This window comes from Stegodyphus dumicola, chromosome 1, assembly GCF_044657685.1.
Source record: "Stegodyphus dumicola isolate Sdum_Otavi_A_Nest chromosome 1, ASM4465768v1".
Lineage (NCBI taxonomy): Eukaryota > Metazoa > Arthropoda > Arachnida > Araneae > Eresidae > Stegodyphus > Stegodyphus dumicola.
In genome coordinates this window covers 257,511,869-257,518,307 of record NC_140768.1, presented here as the reverse complement: position 1 = coordinate 257,518,307, position 6,439 = coordinate 257,511,869, and positions in this window count along the sequence as shown.

Genomic DNA, 6,439 nt, shown 5'->3' with positions numbered 1-6,439 from the left:
TGCATATTTCGAAACTTCCTTATTCATAGCAAAACTGTTCACAAAGTAATCATATTTCTAAAATTCGTACGAAGAAAATAGTCATGAAATATTTGAAAAACTAGTATTACATGCTATACAAGAGAAGGCAGGAGGCAGTGGCAATCTTTCGCTGAACAATAAGTCCCTGTTATTCTATTGCTCATTAGTACAGCATTGATATTCATGCCGGATCTCACTGCCCGCTTTAGAATTCAACTAAAGCTATAGACGGAAGCTCCCTGTTTCGTTATGGAACAAACAGGCCTTAGAATTTGATGTTTCGATCTCGACAGTGGCAGCGTTTGGAGTCGATAACCAGAGTATTCCCTTGTACATTTTCTCTTTATGCCTTATGCGCATCATAAATTACATTTGTATGCTTGCCTTGGCCATTAAAAGTTAATTTTCTTTCTCTAATAGGGTATTTAATAAGTATCAATTTCTGCTGCTGTAAGAGTTCTGCTGCTGTTTTCTGGCTACATATTACGAACTGTGCTGAAAGATTTCATGCAGTCATATCTGAAATACTAATAATATATGTTCTACAGCTGCTTGAAACCGTAGCAAAAATATTTAATGAAGTTTTAGATGCATTTTCAAAATTACCGTCATTATGATTTTGTGTTTAAAAATTTAGAATTAATGAGATGCGAAAGAATTACATTAAGATTCATTTTATGGAATGCAATCATTCTGTAGGATTTAGTATTTAACAATATTAGATGAATGGAACACATCAATTCTGTATTTAAAAAAGAAAACAAAATTAATGAGGTGTGTTTCCCTCATCCATATGTATTTTACGATTTAATGTTTCTCGTGATGGCCCTTGCGTAAGTCTCCATTTAGTTCTCTTCCGTTGTCCTGTCTCATTCAACATTGTTTACGTTGCGGAACTTAAGAACTCTTGCTCATTTTCTTTTTTAAATCCGGAACTCCTTCGTGAGGCTGGATAAGTCAAATGAGTATGTCATATAACCTTGAAATCACCAGGGTGTCTTTGCTTCAAAAAACATTAACTAAAAAGGCATTACTATAAGATTAATTCGATCCATGCCCAAGAAAGAAAAGAACGTAGAGACATATATTACTTTTAAAAATGTTATCGTCATACATGTCTTTCCAAATACATGCTGCCCCATTCCAAATACAGCATTCCCAAATACATGCTGCCCTATTTTATTTCTTTGGAAGAAAGTCGTATCCTTTTCTGAAAATATATTTGGCTTATTTCTATAGAAGCAATCTCTTTGAATGAAATACAAAAACCTCATAATATTCAAGATGCAGCTAATATTACTATTTTTATAGCTATACATTTCATATAGCTACACGCAAGCCTATCTTTGAACGAAGAAGTTTGTGCTGCTTCATAGCTTTCTATGACCACTGAGATAATTAAGATTGTTGTATGTCATAGCTAGTGTTTTCCAAACTGCTGGGGTATTTTAAAGGATACTTTTCCGCCAAAAATACCAAATATACTGGATGCCTTAACTCCGGTTAAAAATCATTTTGAAATTATATTTACGATAATACAGAAGGGAATTGTTTCGCTTCGTGTCTGTTTAATGAATAATTTCAGCAATTGACTTTACTAAAAGAGTTACTTAATTAAGAATAATACTGAATTAAAGAATAATCAAATATAAGATAAAATGTTTAAATAATAAGATTGGATAAATTTATATGCAAAACATCTAATGCAATATTTGTTTACTTTAAACAAGCAATAATCTGCACAAGGAATTTATTATGATTATAGCTTTTTTCAATAAAACATACTTCATACAAAGGAATTATGTCTGATAGCAGAAGTCTGAAATGAAACTCAGAATATAGTTACAGGTATACCCATGCTTTTCGCTTGTATAAAAGTGTTAGACACATTATTGATTTTGATGTATAATTTTTATCTTGTTAACTTTTACACAAATTTCTTGTAGAAATACTTCGAAATATTAAAAGTTAGTTCTACCTGGAAGTACAACAGTGAGAATATACATAATATACAACAGTGTTGATATACAGCATAGCTTGTATTTAATTAAGTTAACATTGATGGATAATCGTAGACTTAAAATGGCAGGAATTTTGTGAAAAGCTGTCGAATGCAATGAAGTGATGAATAATTAAAATTAAATGAAATATTAAGTAATAAATAGAAAAACCAATTAAGTTAACGGCAAATGCAGAAGTAATAAAATTATTAAAATAAATGCATTTTTTTGCGCCCACCACCACCACCAAAAAAAAAAAAAAAAAAAATCCACGCACCGTGAAACCTTAATGGAACGTAACATTTGTCACGCAAATACCAGTAAACTAAGTATGCACGTCATTAAATCTGTACAACCACTGAACACACAGAGCGCGTGCATCTTACCGGAGCAAGCCGATAGATGCAAAGTGCACAGTGTTCATTTGCCTTCTAAATTTGGGCAGCTCTCCATATAAGCACTGTTAGGCGTGGACAAGGCCAAGGCTTTGAAGACCTTCTGGGAAGCAAGGTGATCACATATAAATGAGACGACGATCACATACAAATGAACAAAATCCAAAGAGCAAGCGTCTCCATCATCCGAGAAGCCAAATAGTCATATCGCTGGACCGCTGGGTACGTGGGTCCGGACAATGAAACAGTGAGATGATGGTGTCAGCAGGTACAGGAGAAAGTTAACAGTGATACCATCATTTACATTGTGTAAGCAGGTATTGTACCGCCGCACTGTCTAGAAGAACAATACCCTAAGAAAAACATTTGCATCGTTGGGTCATGTAATGGAATTACTACTTCTAACGACTCACGATGCTGAGAAATTTTTCGAAGATGTGAACATCTCCCTCTCTTACCACAGGAGGGTTCCTAGCTGAAACAGTTTCGCTAAAACGATGTTAGTTCCGATGTTGGACCTGGTTAATTTCGCGAAACATTTTGCATCCTAACTGAAAATATGTCTCTAGAAGTTCTGTTCCTCGTAGCTTTTCCCCAAAGAACCGATTTGCAAATAAGTAACCAGTCAGATATTCGGAAACTGACAATTCCGGGAAAGGTTTCTTTCGACGTACTGTTAAAGTTAAGTTGTTTATTGTACTTGTTCCTCGTGTTCAGAGGAACGCACTACAAGGCAAACCTAATGGAATCACTCCATGTCTGGTAGGAGTCGGGAGCTCGCACAGCTCAAAGCATCACGCAGGGCGCAAAACGTAAAGACGAAGACTAACCGGTTATCACTCTTACTCGGCGGGCCGAAGCTAATAACCCTTCAGTACAGCACAAGTTGCCCCTTTGGATAACAAGAACTGAATTCAGATATAAAATACAAGGATTAATCATTGTATTTTACATCTGAATTAAAAATAACTTAAAATACATAGCCCCTGGGGGACACTGAGGGTAGTTTGTACATGTATTACCGATTTAAGAGATTAGTGCACTGGATCCTCACACAGATTATGCTATACCTCCATCGACGGATTCCTGGTCAGTGATTCTGCATTTATTTAAAGCTAAAAAATGCATGACACATTTGCTGGACTTCTATCTCCAAAGGCCATCCCTCGTTTTTCATTTTCCTGCAGATGCCCTCAAGTGGGTAGTCTAAGTTAAGGACTGTTTTCACGGTGAAACGCGCGTAGTGGCTTTATTTTAATTAGCTTATAACGGCCTAATTCCAGAACCAAATAAGCGTTTCAGTTAATGTATCAATATATTGTTGCGTGCGTACGGGTTCGTAATAAATTCAATGCATAAGTCCGATGAAAAGTGAATAAAATTTATTATTATCACAGCAAATAAAATAAAATGCTTAAATTTCCTCAAATATTCGGACAATATTGCAATATTTCACAGTAGTTATCTTTTAAACTACTCAAACGTTCAACAGACCTTAATTCAAAACAAAGAAAGCTAATCCGTTATCACCGCGAATTCGCTACAGTAAACAACAGTTTTCCAAACAAAACTCATAAAACAACTACTGAATTGAGAGGTTCTCTTCCTTTTATAAGCTTTTTAAATCACGCACGAGTACATTCTGGTATTTTCTCGAAAAGCAAAAGCGTAGAATTATGAGATATATGTTTATTAAACGCGGTGCTCCTGTATTTTTAAAGCCCACCAGCGGCCGAGCGGTAAAGTCGCTGAACACTGGTAGTTCGGTCCGAGGTTCGAATCCCGCGAACGGGCTGGCTGCATGGGTGTTTTCGTGGTTTTCCCCATGTGTAACGTGTATACAAGCCAGTTTCCCTTAGAAAGTCCACCACGAAGGCATCCCTCCCTTTAGGCAGATAGCCCTCGTGTGCTTTGCCATAATTAAATAATCCAATCCAATCCTGTATTTTTAAATTTTCCGGCGTAGTTTTCTCTTCAGATAAGTCGCGTGCATCATTGCGCGGGGAAATGAAACAATTTAATAACAATTCTATTGAAAATAGCAAACTAAATAAATTAATACAAAAACCGTAACAATATTAATATATATCTTTTACTGCAAATAATGCCGATGCTGATATTACTTGCCAAGAACAAGCAATAGAAGAAAAATTTGATGAAGAGAGTAAATATAGTTTTGATAATGATGTTACGAAAACCTTTGGTTAAATAAAAAAATGCCTGCGTTATACCCAAATATATGGAAATTATAGTTAATTTTTTTATAAATTTCCCCACCTTATATCGTACAGCGTGAGGATTTAGTGATTTAATCATATTATAACCGAACAGAGAAAGTATCTGTATGTTTCCGTAGGAGAAGAATCTTCGTTTGTTCCTTACGCAAATTGAACCAGATATCAAATATCTATAAAATTAGCAAAGCAAAAACTTTGTGTTTGGCGCAAAGTTTAGCCAATCGATATCGAAGGCAAATAGATACACATTTTTTATGAAGAGCAAAGAACTCTACAACGAAGGTTCTTATAGCGCCCATTCGCCCTAGGTTTATGCAGAACCTACCCCACCAATGCAACTTATGCAGCACTCACCTTGGCAGGCATCATGCCACTTCTTATCCAAGCGGAGCTAGAAGCCACATATACTAAAATAATACATCTACAGAAAGACGCAACCTTTGCAGGCACCTTACATAGCCCTGCAAATTACGAACATCCATGTACTCCTCTCCACACCCACCCAGCACACAAGGGACTTGGCATTCACACTATCCTCAAACCGTCACGACGTCAACCAGAAGGAAACCCTAATATGCACGCGTTCTACACAGATGGCTCGAAAACTGCTGATGGTGTAGGTAGTGCCTCTTTATACTACAGGCAAGGCCATGCTGCACACCATTGGAAAGGGTACCTCAATCCAAATAATAGCATTTTTCAAGCAGAAGTAGTTGCCATAACAGCTGCCATTGAATACGTGGCGCTCAACAACATCACACATGTGCAGGTTTATACAGACAGTATGTCGACACTGCTTGCTCTTGACAAACATAGTCACGCCTCCCCGCTGATCATACGACTGCAGCATATCCCAAAAGATAATCGGCACGCACATGTTGACCTAGTATGGATTGAAGCCCATGCAGGTAACATGGGTAATGAGACAGCGAATGAACTCGCTAAGGAGGCTGCTTCAAACCAAAATGCCAGACCGATATCAGTATCAGCACCACCATCTTTCCTCAAAAGTCAACTGCGAAATGCCGCTATCCAGTGGTGGCAAAGAGAATGGGATCAGGGCGACACGGGAAGGAGAGCGCATAGCTTCTTGCCAAAAGTAACCACGGAGCGCCTTATGGCAATTTCTACCCTTACCAACTTCATTACTGGTCATGGTCCTTTCTCGGATTACTTCTACCGCCGCACCATCTCAACCACGGATCGCTGTGTTTGCGGGGTGAGGGGTCACCGGACCATTATATCTTTCAGTGCCCACTCACGGAACAGTTCCACTTCCCGATACCAGCCAATATCTCAGCATTTCACAAGTTCCTAGCCAAAAACAGAGCGGCCATAAATAAAATCTGCAAAGTAATAAACACCATTGTAGCATATGGCCAGGATTTCTGTCAACCAGAGTAATAGGGTTTATATGCATTACTTGCACTGACATATGCACTCTAATGCTCTACCATCTAATCTCTGACTGCGTAGGGAGCAGAAGAAAATTGAACACCATTTTTTAGATGTTTAATTTTCTTCTTTTGTTATAACCTATTAAGTTTTTTTTTTTTTTTTTTTTAGTCCAAAGGGATTTGAATCCCGAAGGACTATTAGTTTCGTTTTGGCATTTTGCGTCGGACTCATAAATGTCGGTTCACTTTTCAAACTGTTGCCACAAAATGTTAGAGTCCTGCATTATATTTGAAGAAATTAAATAATGAAAAATCTGCATAAATGTACGTATATTTCTCGTATTGTGATAAAACAACGGTACATAGAGTCATCGAATTTTGAATAACGT